General features: G+C 40.3%; 1 protein-coding gene across 1 annotated transcript in view; it reads left to right on the plus strand.

The window, feature by feature from the left end:
* The first annotated feature begins 2,636 nt into the window (after nucleotides 1–2,636).
* LOC124795312 (glutamate receptor 1-like) overlaps nucleotides 2,637–13,588 on the plus strand; it is a 1,309,547-nt gene continuing 1,298,595 nt past the window's right edge. The window contains exon 1 of the mRNA XM_047259283.1: nucleotides 2,637–2,694. The gene's annotated coding sequence lies outside the window, so the exon portion shown is untranslated. The remainder of the gene's footprint in view (nucleotides 2,695–13,588) is intronic.

A 13,588-nucleotide genomic window follows, 5' to 3' on the forward strand; every position in this document is an offset into this window, starting at 1 on the left:
ATGGGAACGTGTGTTTCTGTTATGTTGTTCCGACATGAGCGTTAGGGACGAGGAGATATATGAGGGACAGTGTACATTTATAAGGCAGTAGATGAGACAGAGTGTATGGAAATCTCTGCGTTTGTCTGCACACAGCCAGGACAATTTTTCATATGCTGGTGAAATGTGATCAAAAAGTCGAACGTCACAGATATATCGGACGCAGGCAATCATGACTAGTTCTAGACGTCGGGAATTTTCCTGAGAGAGGCCTTGTAGGATAATATCGCTGTAGTCAATGATTGGGAGTATAAGCGTTTGTACTAATTTCTTTTTCAGATCGAAAGGGAAGAGTTTTTTATATTTTTGTAGGACACGAAGGGATCCTGATGCTTTTTTGCACACTGCAGTTACGTGCACTGTCCAATTTAGATTTTCATCTAATATTACTCCCAAACTCTTTGCTGAGGGAGAGAAGTTAATAGTTGTTCCATTTAGGATAATAGGTGGTACGGATTCCTGATGTTTTGGGCTAAAGAGCTTAGAGTGACCAACAAGTACCGCTTGCATTTTAGATGGGTTTAGTTTTAGACCTATATCCTGTGCCCATTTTGACAGTGCATCGACGTCAGTATTGAAATTTTCAATAGCTTTCTTGAGATTGCTTAGTTTCGCACTTAGATACAACTGAAGGTCATCAGCATACATATGATATTTGCAATAGGTCAGAACCGATGACACTTCACTGACATACAGAGAGAAGAGTATAGGACCTAATACTGAGCCTTGGGGAACGCCTGACACTACCTGCCGCCATTGTGATTTTATATTCCCAGACAGGACGCGTTGCTGACGAGACGTCATGCATGAGCGAAACCATTGCACTGCACTTGGTGAGAAATTTAGACCGCTAAGTTTGGCTAGTAAGATGTCGAAATCGACAGTATCAAATACTTTGCTGAAGTTTAAGAAGCAAATGATAGTCGCTTCTTGTCTGTCCATGGCAAGTTTCAGGTCATCTGTCACCTTTATGAGTGCGGATGTTGTGCTTCGATGTTTGCGGAAACCTGATTGGTATTCGTCTAGTAGGTTGTTAGTAGTTAGGTAGTTGGTGAGCTGGTCATGAACTATATATTCTAAAGCCTTTGAAAGTGCAGGAAGAAGGCAGATGGGATTGTAGTCAGAGGGTGCTGTGGCGATGTCCTTTTTAGGCAGTGGCTTAATTTGTCCCAGTTTCCAGGCCTCAGGAAAAACACTTGTGATTAATGAATCGTTGAAAATGTGTTATAGAGGGCAGTAGTTGGTCAATAATAAGTTTTACCATCTGGATAGTGATACCATCACGTCCAGTAGATGCTGATCTAATGTGCATTATGGCTTCCTTGACAGTACTACAAGTGACGTGCTGTAGACAGAATTTTTCTTTGCTACAGTCGTTCATCCCCATGAAGTAATCAATGATTCTCTGTTTTTTTGCGGTTCAATTTTGGTTGTAGGTAATGTGAAGAATCGGTTTAGTTCTTCAGCAGGGACCATGGTATTTTCTGCAACTTTTATTTTGCCTAGACCGAGACTACGGAGATTTTTCCACAGGATAGCTGGTCTACATCTATTTTCAGCTAATGTACAGGCATGTCTGAGCTTAGCGTTTCTCACCGTTTGACTGACTTTGTTTCGTTTCTGCTTGTATACAGCACGATTTTCAGGTGTAGGGTGTATCTTGTATGCTCGATGTGCAGCATCTCTGAGATTCATGAGCTGTTTTAGTTCATCAGTCAGCCAAGGTGCAGGTTGCCTTATTACTTTTCAGGTGTTTATTGGAGCATATTTGTCATATAGTTGAGTAATTTTGTTAGTGAAATCCTGGAGTATGTTGTTTATGTCCATGAGGAGAGTAGAGGTCATCCCCCAAACTATTTCTTGTGCCTCAGTTTCGAGTTCAGGCAAATTTATGCGGTCGAGGTCTCCGTATGTAGACAGTTTTTGTTTCTTTCTAGGTCATTCTAGTGAATACGTCATCGAAATGATGTCATGGGCAGACATGCCAGGCGCAGATATTTGAGAGGTGCGGATTATTCTGTTCGGAGATTTCGTTGCGAATATATCTATGAAAGTGTGACTGGTAGTCGTGTGATGAGTAGGTGCCAGCTGAATAATTAGTCAATAGAACTAATATGTGGTCGATTTCTTGCGAATACGTGTCCAGCACGTTCACTTAATGCCCGTCTCGGACTAGAGGAACTGAGGTCACTTGTCTGTCTCGGACGAAACGATCTCGGGTCACTTGTCTGTCTCGGACGAGAAGGTCTCGGGTGATGCTGTGAGCGGCGGCATTGTAGGGACGCTGATTCTGAAGGTCGGGAAGGCAGAGGTGCCCGGATTGCTAACGCGATCTCGGGAGCGCCTGTGAGCGGTGCGCGGTGGTGCGCGGCGCTGACCCGCGTCCGGGCCGGCGCAGCATCCGTGACGTCACGGCGGGTGGAGGGGCGCGTCTGCGTCGCGGCGGAGGCTGAGCGCGCCGGCGGAGGCGGCGGCGGCGGCAGTGTGGCCAGCGCGCCTGGCGACGCCGCGCCGCCGCCGCCGCCATGCTGCGACGCCCGCTGCGTCGGTCGCCGCCGCCGCCGTCGCTGCTGCGTCTGCCGCTGCCGCTGCTCGTCGCACTGCTGGCCGCGCCGACGCCCGCCCTGCCCGACAAGATCGACAAGATCCCCATCGGTAAGTGCTCCGCTGGCAAATTTCTGCGGCCGACGGCGTCGCTGTTACGTCAACGAACTGTACCGCGTGTCGGAACTCCACGTTGACATTCGCACGTGATATGTCGGTAAATGTACCGTCTCATCTTGAGGACGAACACTGCGATGCAGCTGTTAGTGTTCCTCTGAGATAAACAATTTCTTACCATGGAATTACAGAATGCATATTCAGAACATTGTGCTTTAAAATATAATACCTATTAGCTTTTCAACATCAGTGTTAGCCAGACTGTGCATTATTTAAAAATACAAATTTGGCTCCGCTGTTGATTGAAAACCCACAAATGTAACCTTCTATTATTCTTATAGCTAGTTACCTGTATTTTACTGTTTCTACACGAACAGTTACAAAAAATGAAAAATAAACAAACATTTTTTTAGACGACAGTCCGCAGCGTAAATGTTGTTGTTTTGGTCTTCAGTCCTGAGACTGGTTTGATGCAGCTCTCCATGCTACTCTATCCTGTGCAAGCTTCTTCATCTCCCAGTACCTACTGCAACCTACATCCTTCTGAATCTCCTAGGTGTATTCATCTCTTGGTCTCCCTCTACGATTTTTACCCTCCACGCTGCCTTCTAATACTAAATTGGTGATCCCTTGATGCCTCAGAACATGTCCTACCAACCGATCCATTCTTCTAGTCAAGTTGTGCCACAAGCTTCTCTTCTCCCCAATCCTGTTCAACACCTCCTCATTAGTTATGTTATCTACCCATCTGATCTTAAACATTCTTCTGTAGCACCACATTTCGAAAGCTTCTATTCTCTTCCTGTCCAAACTATTTATTGTCCATGTTTCACTTCCATACATGGCTACACTCCACACAAATACTTTCATAAAGGACTTCCTGACAATTAAATCTGTACTCGATGTTAACAAATTTCTTTTCTTCAGAAACGCTTTCCTTCCTATTCCCAGTCTACATTTTATATCCTCTCTACTTCGACCATCATCAGTTATTTTGCTCCCCAAATAGCAAAACTCCGTTACTACTTTAAGTGTGGCATTTCCTAATCTAATACCCTCGACACCACCCGACTTAATTCCACTACATTCCATTATCCTCCTTTTCTTTGTTGATGTTCATCTTATATCCTCCTTTCAAGACACTATCCATTCCGTTCAACTGCTGTTCCAAGTCCTTTGCTGTCTCTGACAGAATTACAATGTCATCGGCGAACCTCAAAGTTTTTATTTCTTCTCCATGGATTTTAATATATTTTAGAAATATATTTTAGAAAATGCATGATAACTGCGCTGTAAATAATTTTACATATTTATTCACTTTCCAACCATCATCCAGAGAAAAGCAAAAAACATATCAACTTTCACATTTCATATATCACGCTACAGGCCAATGCTATACTACACGGCATATTACACTACACACAAGTACTAATCAGTGAAATATTGTGACTCATTTTTCTTAGATATCTGAGTAGAATGAGTCACAATTTCGCTGATAACTACTGATGTGTATCGTAATACGTCCTGTAACATATTTAAGTAGGGTGAGTCACAATAACAGTCTGATGAGTATTGATGTGTATCATAATACTCCTGTACTATGGCATTCCTCTGTAGCATGATATATGAAATGTAAAAGTTGTATTGTGTATTGTTTTTCCCTAGATGATGGATGGAAACTGAAACCGGTCGGAGTAAATATGTTAACTTCAATACAGCAAAGTTAACGTGCGGTTTCTGAAAGATAAACAGTTAGTAGGATGACGCCTGGAGGCGTATTATGCATTTGTCAGTAACGCACAGAGGCGAAGTAATACACAAAGGAATCCCGAAATAAAATATTTGCAGTCAAAAATGTTTTTTTTTATTTAAATCTGAAATATACGAAAGTCCTTTCGCTGTAGAATGACACCAATATTTCACAGAAGTTTCATTATCATATTTTGTTGACATCCGCGATACAACACATGTACACGCGTTTTGGTGAAAACAGTGTGTTAACTAAGAGCTTGGTCAGCATTACACACGGTAAGTGACATGGTCTTTTTTCTTTCTCAGCCAAACAGACGGACACTTTATCCTTCACGCGATGTCCATAAAACATTAGTTTACTTTGAATTCTTGAATGAGATACTCAATAAGAGATATAAGCGGAGCTTACGCGTTGAGGTCCGAGGCTACATTTCTCTGTAGCGACCCCAATATTCTAAAATGGGTCATGCCGCGGAGTCTAAATATAGGGGGAAATCAACGTCATTTGTGCAAAAGTGGGTTAAAAAGGTGATGACTTAGAAGAATGAGGTTCAGTCAGTAAAGTGACACCAAATTTGGAAAGAATGATTATGAACCATTCTTAACATTCCGCCAAGTGCAAGTAAAATTCCCTTCGAAACAGCCGTCAACGCAAATTCTACGCGTCTGAAGATTTTCTTCACTTGAATACGCGGAAAATTTGGTTTCAATCATGCCTCGAAGATGCCAAGCAATTATCGACGCTGCGAGAGAATGGACGTGTTATGAATTATTCTGTATTTTTCATTTGTTCATATATGATCTATGTATGTATACGTTTGAACTACCTTCCAAATACAATTTTCTGCTGATTAATCAGATCGTGATCTTGCTTAACGGACTATACATAGAGCAATGTTGTCTACAAGGCGCTCAATTTAAGACAAAATTACCTGTAACAGTAACGCGATTACTGATTTCATCTTCGACCTGAGTACGACGCATTGAAACTATTCTTGTCTAGATGAAAAGCGCCACGTGTTTATGTTGACAGCCATCCTTCAGAGCCACAGATTGCTGGATTTTGGAGTAAACGCGATACCATTGCAGTTTCTCTAATGTGAAAGGATTTCGATATCACAACAGCACGGAATAAATGAGAGGTGACTGGCTTTATTCCTATCATATAATAACTATGTTCTGTAACTTTCACGGAACGATGGTACACTTTTAGTATTTTAATTTACGTCACATCGAATTGCATTCATTTATGACCCATATTTTTTAAATTGTCGCAACGTGTTACAGTGCGGCGTTGCAATGGAAACGCATATGTCCGACAAAGTGTTGCACGTGTCAATAAATTTGCGTGAACGGTGACGGCACATTCCAGTGTGGGCGACGTACGTGGGTCGAGTTCTGAATTTCCAATAATACCGGCCGTATGGTCGCTGCAGTACCGGTATGAAATGGATATCGACAAACGCGAATATCTGTAGCGATGTAGAAAACTCAAGTACGTTCACCACTAATATCACATTTCGCTATGTTTCGCATGCAATGCAGTTAAAAAGTTTCATAGGCCAGTCAGGCAATTCATTCTACACGTTTGCTTTTCCAGCGAAACATAAAAATTGGAACGATGTAGCTACTACGTTGATCTGCGGACTTGTTGATAAGCGGTATGTAGAACAGTGATTATTGAGGATAGCATTTTGACTTTTTCTGAATGTGTTCCAATATTGACCTAAGCATATTGCCAAGATGCCCATGATATCAGTCTGTTGAGCAACATTTCGTGGTACCTAAAACTAAAATTTTGCTCCCTGATTATTTTGGAACTTCAGTGAAATATGAAACTCTTCGTCCAAGGAATTCCTCCACATGAAATTCATAAAAAGTTGGCATCGACGGCGGAATAACAAAACGGAATTCTGTAACGTATCCCATTTTCATTGTTTGTTCTTCGCCGATATTCATTACTTTTGATGCTACATTTTTTTTTTTCAGAGCACAAGTGAATACTGTCGTAACTTAATATTGCCGCCAGAAAAATAATTTTGATATTTTCCCTTTCTCACCATATTTTCCATCATTAGCGTAGTTCTCTAACTACTTTGGCAGTGGTCTTTAGGTTCCACATGGTCCACAGGTATTAAGGTAAAGAGCTTTCTATACTAGTTCATTTGCAGCAGTTAAACGTTTCAAAATTGCATCCATTTTGTATACGTCAACAAGTGGCCTGGAAAGAATCAATTGCTTTGAACAATTACGTAAAAGAAAGCCCATTTGTTGCCCTATCTCACCTTTCTATCGCGGTGCAAAGAGGGAAAGACCACATTTAAATTATTAAAATTTAAGCCTCTATTCACAACCGCCCAAGCACATCATATCAATCATAGGATTGATTTTCTTTGTGTGCAAATCCATGGCTCTGAGCATTATGGGACTTATCTATGGTCATCAGTCCCCTAGAACTTAGAACTACTTAAACCTAACTAACCTAAGGACATCACACAACACCCAGTCATCACGAGGCAGAGAAAATCCCTGACCCCGCCGGGAATCAAACTCGGGAACCCGGGCGCAGGAAGCGAAAACGCTACCGCACGACCAAGAGCTGCGGACAGAAAATTCATGACGGATGGAGAAACTTCACAAGAACTGATGGACAACTTCTGGACAATTAATACGTCCACTTGTAGCCACCGAAAGCCTCAAAAATTTTACATTTTTACTATATTTTTGATTGCCATTGTTATTTTCATGAGCTGACATACTTTGTTCTTTCCATTGAATAGGGCCGCTCACACTTTGAAGAGTGAACTCCATGCGCTGCAAGGGAAACAGACTTGTATAGCCTCCATTTGTGATTCACTGAACATATCTGAGAACAATTCTTCATCTGTCAAACAAATCTCACAGAAAACGGAAACATCTGCTTTACTTTTGCTCTGAATTATCAGAAGGAATAAAAGACTCACGCGTGATGTTTAAACATTCTATGAACGGCTGCTTCATATTTTCATTTCGACAACAAAACTCACGCGTTAATTCAGTTATACAAGGTATCCACAAGTACATGACAGAGACCGCTCCAAACTATTCTTAAGCGGATCTAGTGATTTTGTGTAAGAGTCTGTAAACTTCACAAAAAATCTCACAGCAAATCATTTTTTATAAAACTGCCAAAAGCAATTTTACAGCGATGCAGCCACTTTATAGTACTTCATTGTGTAGGTCTACAACAATATTTTGAAACATTGTCTTCATGGACGCTATGTGGTAGCCGCGAACGCTCCTCAAGCTAACACCGGGTTACAAGGCGTTAGTAGTAATATTATTGTGTAGTTACAATGGAAAAGATCAAGAGACCTTACTTTTGAAAAGTTTTATGAAGTAGATAAAGAGTGGGTACATAAATTCAGACTCCGCACATCCATCAAAACGAGGACCTTAGGTCTTATTTATTTCACAAACGTAGATGTAGCCACAGTTCACATCCTAGGAGTAACACGACTGATCCTAAATTTTAGAGGATGTTCTTATCGTTACTTTGAGGTACAAGCACGTATCTGAAGAAACAGCTGAATGCTAGCTTTCCTCCTGCTGTTTTAGATTATAAGCTTTTTCCCCAATTCACCACATCACTTTGGCAATATCTTTCCCAATAGGGCCACAATGTAGCAGTTTCGGCAAACATCCTCAGCATCATATCTGTAAATGTGGTAGTGGAAGTGGATTATTCATTGAGTTTTGAATGATTTCACATTTAGGTCTTCTCTTAACTCCTTGTTAGGTACGTCAGCTGAGATATTATATATTTTGATGTTGACTGAATTTTAATTACATCAGCTCTGTCCGGTACTCACGTCAGCGATTATCGGAATAGACAGGTCGGCAATCGACGAGTATCGTGCCCCCTGCGAGCGGAGAGTGTAGGCACCCTGGTGATACAGGTGGCGCGTTTGATACTGTTAGGTCATCAATAAAATCACCCATTTAGTAAACCAACTATCAGCCTCCATGATTACATTTCCTCTACATTGTGCTGTGGTAACCATAATTTCTTACAGCTTAAAAGCAATACTTAATTATGTCGGAATTAAATAATTACTATCTCTATGAGGGTTCGATTTTGAAGAAGTATAATCGTCTGGTGTCGTCAGAAACATCGTTATAACAAAGTTTGTCACTACGAACAGCACTAGACTGCAGTTCGAAACTTGTGACTGTGGCAAAACATTTAGTAGCTAACGAGTGTAACGGAATCTCTTTTTGGGGTTATTTTTCATTCAATTCAAGTGCGCCTTTTTCGGGCAGCGAACTATTGTTAGCAGTGACGGTGTCTAGTCGACTTAGGTTGTTCTGTCGACAATCATAATGACAGCTTTTACGTGAATATCAACATCAGTTAGGTGCAAAGCGACATCTGGTTATTTGGGCTGGTGATCCAGCCAGTAGGGGTGTGGCTTTTAGGTTTCCTACATCCCACTAGATAAATACAATGTCAATTCACGCGTCGTCCTCAGATACAAGCCACAAAAATATTTAGAAGAAATTCGCACACTTGCGCCTCGTGTTTACTGTAGCCGCAGATAGATTCGGTTCAGGGGGTGAAAAGAGACCGATGACCACAGAAGTTTAGTCACTCTAAACCTATAATTATCATCATCCTCACTATAATCATTATTATCATCATCACTACCACCATCTTAGTTTGACAGTAACATTTAGGTGCGTGCTGCACTACAGCAGTGTCAAATTTCACACGAGTCTGGCAGGCTGACATCTCATGGAAAAGTTTGATATTTTTGCGCGTATTCCACCAACTGCTTTTTTTCTGCTACTAAATGATTCTCATTTGTGGCAATTTTTGTAGAGAATGTACATATAACAAACCACAGTCATCTTTCCGTATAGTTGTACGAAAGTAAGTGACGTGTATGTGAGATTGTGATATGAACAAGCACATGTTTGCACATTGTTCTTTCCCTCTGAGCTATCCAGACGAGCCCCACAACTTCCCTCACAGCTTAAATTTTTCGTTTTTATCTCCAGGAGAGATGGCTAGCTTGATAAACATTTTCTCTCCAAGAAAAATAAGAATTCGATGTTGACTCCCGGTACGACATAGAAATTTGATATTTCAAGTATCTTCACAACCGTGTGCACTCAGCTGCAGACTGAAATGTTATTCTGGCTGATAGCAGATGTGTTACAAAATGGAGACGAAATTGAATAATGAATGCGACTGAACGGTTACCTTCAGATTTAAATTAAATTGCTCTGAAATGAGATAACTACTGCACATTGCTGTTTTCTCTTAATAAATGTTAAGCTGCACGTATTACCCGAAATCACTATTCATCAACTGTTTTCCGTTCACAAAATACATTCAGCTAAAGACCTTGTAGCTGCATAAAAAGAAATAGGCTAGGTTGCGTCTTTCCCACTTTGCAACTTCAGTAAGTAGTAAATGACACATACCATAAGTGCGTCGCGACTTCATCCCACTTACGAGAAGAACACTGCAGGTTCCATGATCTTATTTTAACGAGACTTTGCTCAGTGGAAGAAGAATCAAAAGAAGCGAACCCGTGTCTCGACTTATCGATAGAAACTCGACCTTCCTGAGACAATGACAATCAAAGTTTTCGACGTAATTTAGGTGTCTTTTAACATACGATAGTTGTAGCAGAAATGGTGGCAGAGTGTCTAGCGTCGCAGCCTCTCACTTTTGCGCCCCGTGTACGAAACCCGATTACTGTTATTTTTTGTTATATAATTTTTTTCATTTGTCTACATACGTACGTAGAAAGTTACTACACAAATGTTTCTTATCAGGTTAGGGGATGCAAAGGGGGTTACATTAATTGAATTAAAACTGGGTTTCTTAATAAGTACTATAGTCGTACTAATTGTGTCTATTTAGTACCTGTAGGGGTTACAATCTTTTTAAATTCTCATATCGCTATATTTCATTCGTATATCAATTCTTATATTAACTCTTATATTAATTCTTATATTTTATTCTTATGTTTTTATTCAGGAGGATGTGGTGCAAGGTCTTAGATGATATAGATCGTAGAAATATTGGAAACAGAAATTTCGGACACCAGAAGCATCACACGAAGCCAAGTTCGCCACAGAATGAATCTTACTCGGGAAAGAAATGTCGTTAACATAGCTGAAGATTCCACGGTCGGCCGGGGTGGCCGAGAGGTTCTAGGCGCTACAGTCTGGAACCGCGCGACTGCTACGGTCGCAGGTTCGAATCCTGCCTTGGGCATGGATGTGCATGATGTCCTTATGTTAGTTAGGTTTAAGTAGCTGTAAGTTCTAGGAGACTGAAGACCTCAGAAGTTAAGTCCCATAGTGCTCAGAGCCATTTGAACCATTTAAAGATTCCTGGCGTTGGCAATAATTTTGAGCCAAACCGCATACAACGGATCTCTTTAACGAAAACTGGGGCTTATAGTTGCTCATGAAGCAAGACACGCTGCATGAATTTCACGGAAAACAATTCCAAATAATTTTCTTATTCTTTTAGTTCTTTCAGCAGACTTAGAGTTAATAGCCGAATAAGAACAACTTAGTTTCAACATACATCGGTAAATTTTCATGTATTAATATTCTGCGGACATGGATAGGTACACGAAAAACACAATAAGAATAGGTTTCGAACACGGGGCGCAAAAGTGTTAATCCGTGACATTTGCCATCTCGCCATCGCTTCGGTTGAACTGTTTACTCGGTTAAGGGCACATAAATTACCTCAGAAACTGAGCATCTACGGATAATCCGAGACACACATTCGGTTCTTTTGACCTGTCTTCCACTGGGCGACGTTCCCGGAACATTGGGTTATGGTATTCGCCGTGTTGTCCTCGTTAGGTGAATTGCGTGCCCAAGGTGGCAGCTGCGTTAAAGTAAGCTTTCATTGATCAGCCTAGTGTTGTGTCTGTGTTGTTGACGATGGAGTCGAGACAGGGCAGAGGGTGAATACATCTATCGGCTTATAGTCCACTGCTCTCCTGAATCTACGTCTCCTAACATATACACTAACTGTATAATGCTGGAGGGTACCCCGTCATATGGCAGGATAGGCTAGACACGGTCTGCTGTAGTGGATGGACCAAACCCAAGTCGCTGGTAGCATCCATATAACAATTAAGCAACTTATGGTTTTACAGGCAAGCTCACTTGTATGAGTAGTACATCCGAGATTGAGAACAATTATTTCGAAAGAGTTTGATTAATGCAAAGACTTAACTTGAAACAACGTAGCAAAGTATGATTTACAGGCAGGCTCAGCATTCGGAATAGTACAGCTGGGAATCAGAGCAAATGTTTAAACAAGCATTACTTCAAGCAAAATGAGCTTGAAACAATTTTAAAAAATACTATTTCACAGACTGACCCAGAAACCGACGTTTAAAACAGACTCATTACAAATGTTCAGAGAAACTTTAACTAAAGACAGTACGACCAGAAATCAAAAATACTGAAAGTTCCCCAGTGCAATAAAAGAGTAGTTTCAGATATCTGAAAATAAACCTGCACACGAATTTCATAGCCTTAGTATTTAGACATAAACAAATTTTCGCACATGGTAAACATCAGAGTAAAGCATAGTGATCGCTTGTTGTTCCTCTTAACTGACCTAGGTGGCAGGCAACGCGTTGAATAACTTCATCCATATTATACAAATAAGTTGAAGTGATCTAAAAACGCCGATAGGCAATTAGTACATCATAATTTGCTTATGAACAAATGATTAAGGCAAAGGCTTAACACAAAAGGGCACAAGTAAAATATTGAGTTTAGTTTAAAACGATGCATACGAAAGAGTACAATTCAAACTGAGGCCTCATTAAAAGATGGATAAGAACCTTACCAAATTTTAATTTTAATTACTCAAAGCCACTTTTAATGGGTAGATTAAAATACGAAAAATTTATCCTGAGATGCTTTTTGAAAACGAATCAAAAAATCTCCTCCACAGCTTCATTATGTTCTCAGCAGGCAAAAAAACCTTTAAATAAATGTACACAGTTTGAAAAGTAATAAAGTTACACTGAACCATATTTAAAGAGCAGTAAATATCTTTCAGACTTAAGGAAAATTCACAATACTAATATTACACTGAGATACTCTCATAGGGCGAGCACTTTAACTTACAGATTCCTCTTAATACAGAGGCAGAAGGTTTGGAACTAAGATTATCAACAATTAACAAGCCGGAATTTCTGTAGAACTTGGTGTGGTAGAGGGGAGTACAAATTCGGACACAACCAATCCAGATCAAATAAAAACTTCTTCGTTATGGTGTAGGATAACACAGTGCGCTGCTAGTAGTGTACTAAAGGGTCGAAGCGAGGTAAAGTTCTAATAGGGCAACTCACCTGTAAAGATAGTAGCCAGTAGAGGGGCTCATACTGACTCTATACTGCAAAGAATTTCGTGGGACGGCACACATACCCAGACAACAGTCAGTTCCGCCAGCCACAGACTACTCCTGCTTACCATAAACCGACAGAAACTGGCTCCTCCACCGTCACCGCTCCGCAAAGCCTCACTCCAGGTCCACGACGCTCCGCCAAGGCCCCCAGCTCTTTAACATAATTAGATCAGATCAGATTAGATTTACTTTCATTCCAATTGATCCGTAGTGAGGAGGTCCTCCAGGATGTGGAACATGTCAGAAAAACAACAATACATGACAAATATTTACAACTAAAACAAATAAGCTAATGTACCATTCCACAGGTCCCAAGTGGAATAATCGTCATTTCTTAATGAACACTATATGAAAGAGTCATTTTATAAATACTAATGCACTGAATTTAAAATAAAAAAGTTTTTTTATTTATTTATAAGGTAATAAACATTTAATACAATTACTATAATACTTATTTACATTGAACACATTACTGCACTGAAACGGTCCAGAAGTTAGATTGTACTTACAGACACACGCACATATTTACAATGAACACATCACTGCACTGAAATTGTGCAGAAGTTTTATATATATATATATATATATATATATATATATATATATATATATATATATATATATATATATATATATCAGTTGGTTTTACTGAGAAATGAGAAATTCATCAATGGAGTAGGAGGAGTTGGCCAC

The sequence above is a fragment of the Schistocerca piceifrons genome, chromosome 4 (assembly GCF_021461385.2).
Source record: "Schistocerca piceifrons isolate TAMUIC-IGC-003096 chromosome 4, iqSchPice1.1, whole genome shotgun sequence".
NCBI lineage: Eukaryota > Metazoa > Arthropoda > Insecta > Orthoptera > Acrididae > Schistocerca > Schistocerca piceifrons.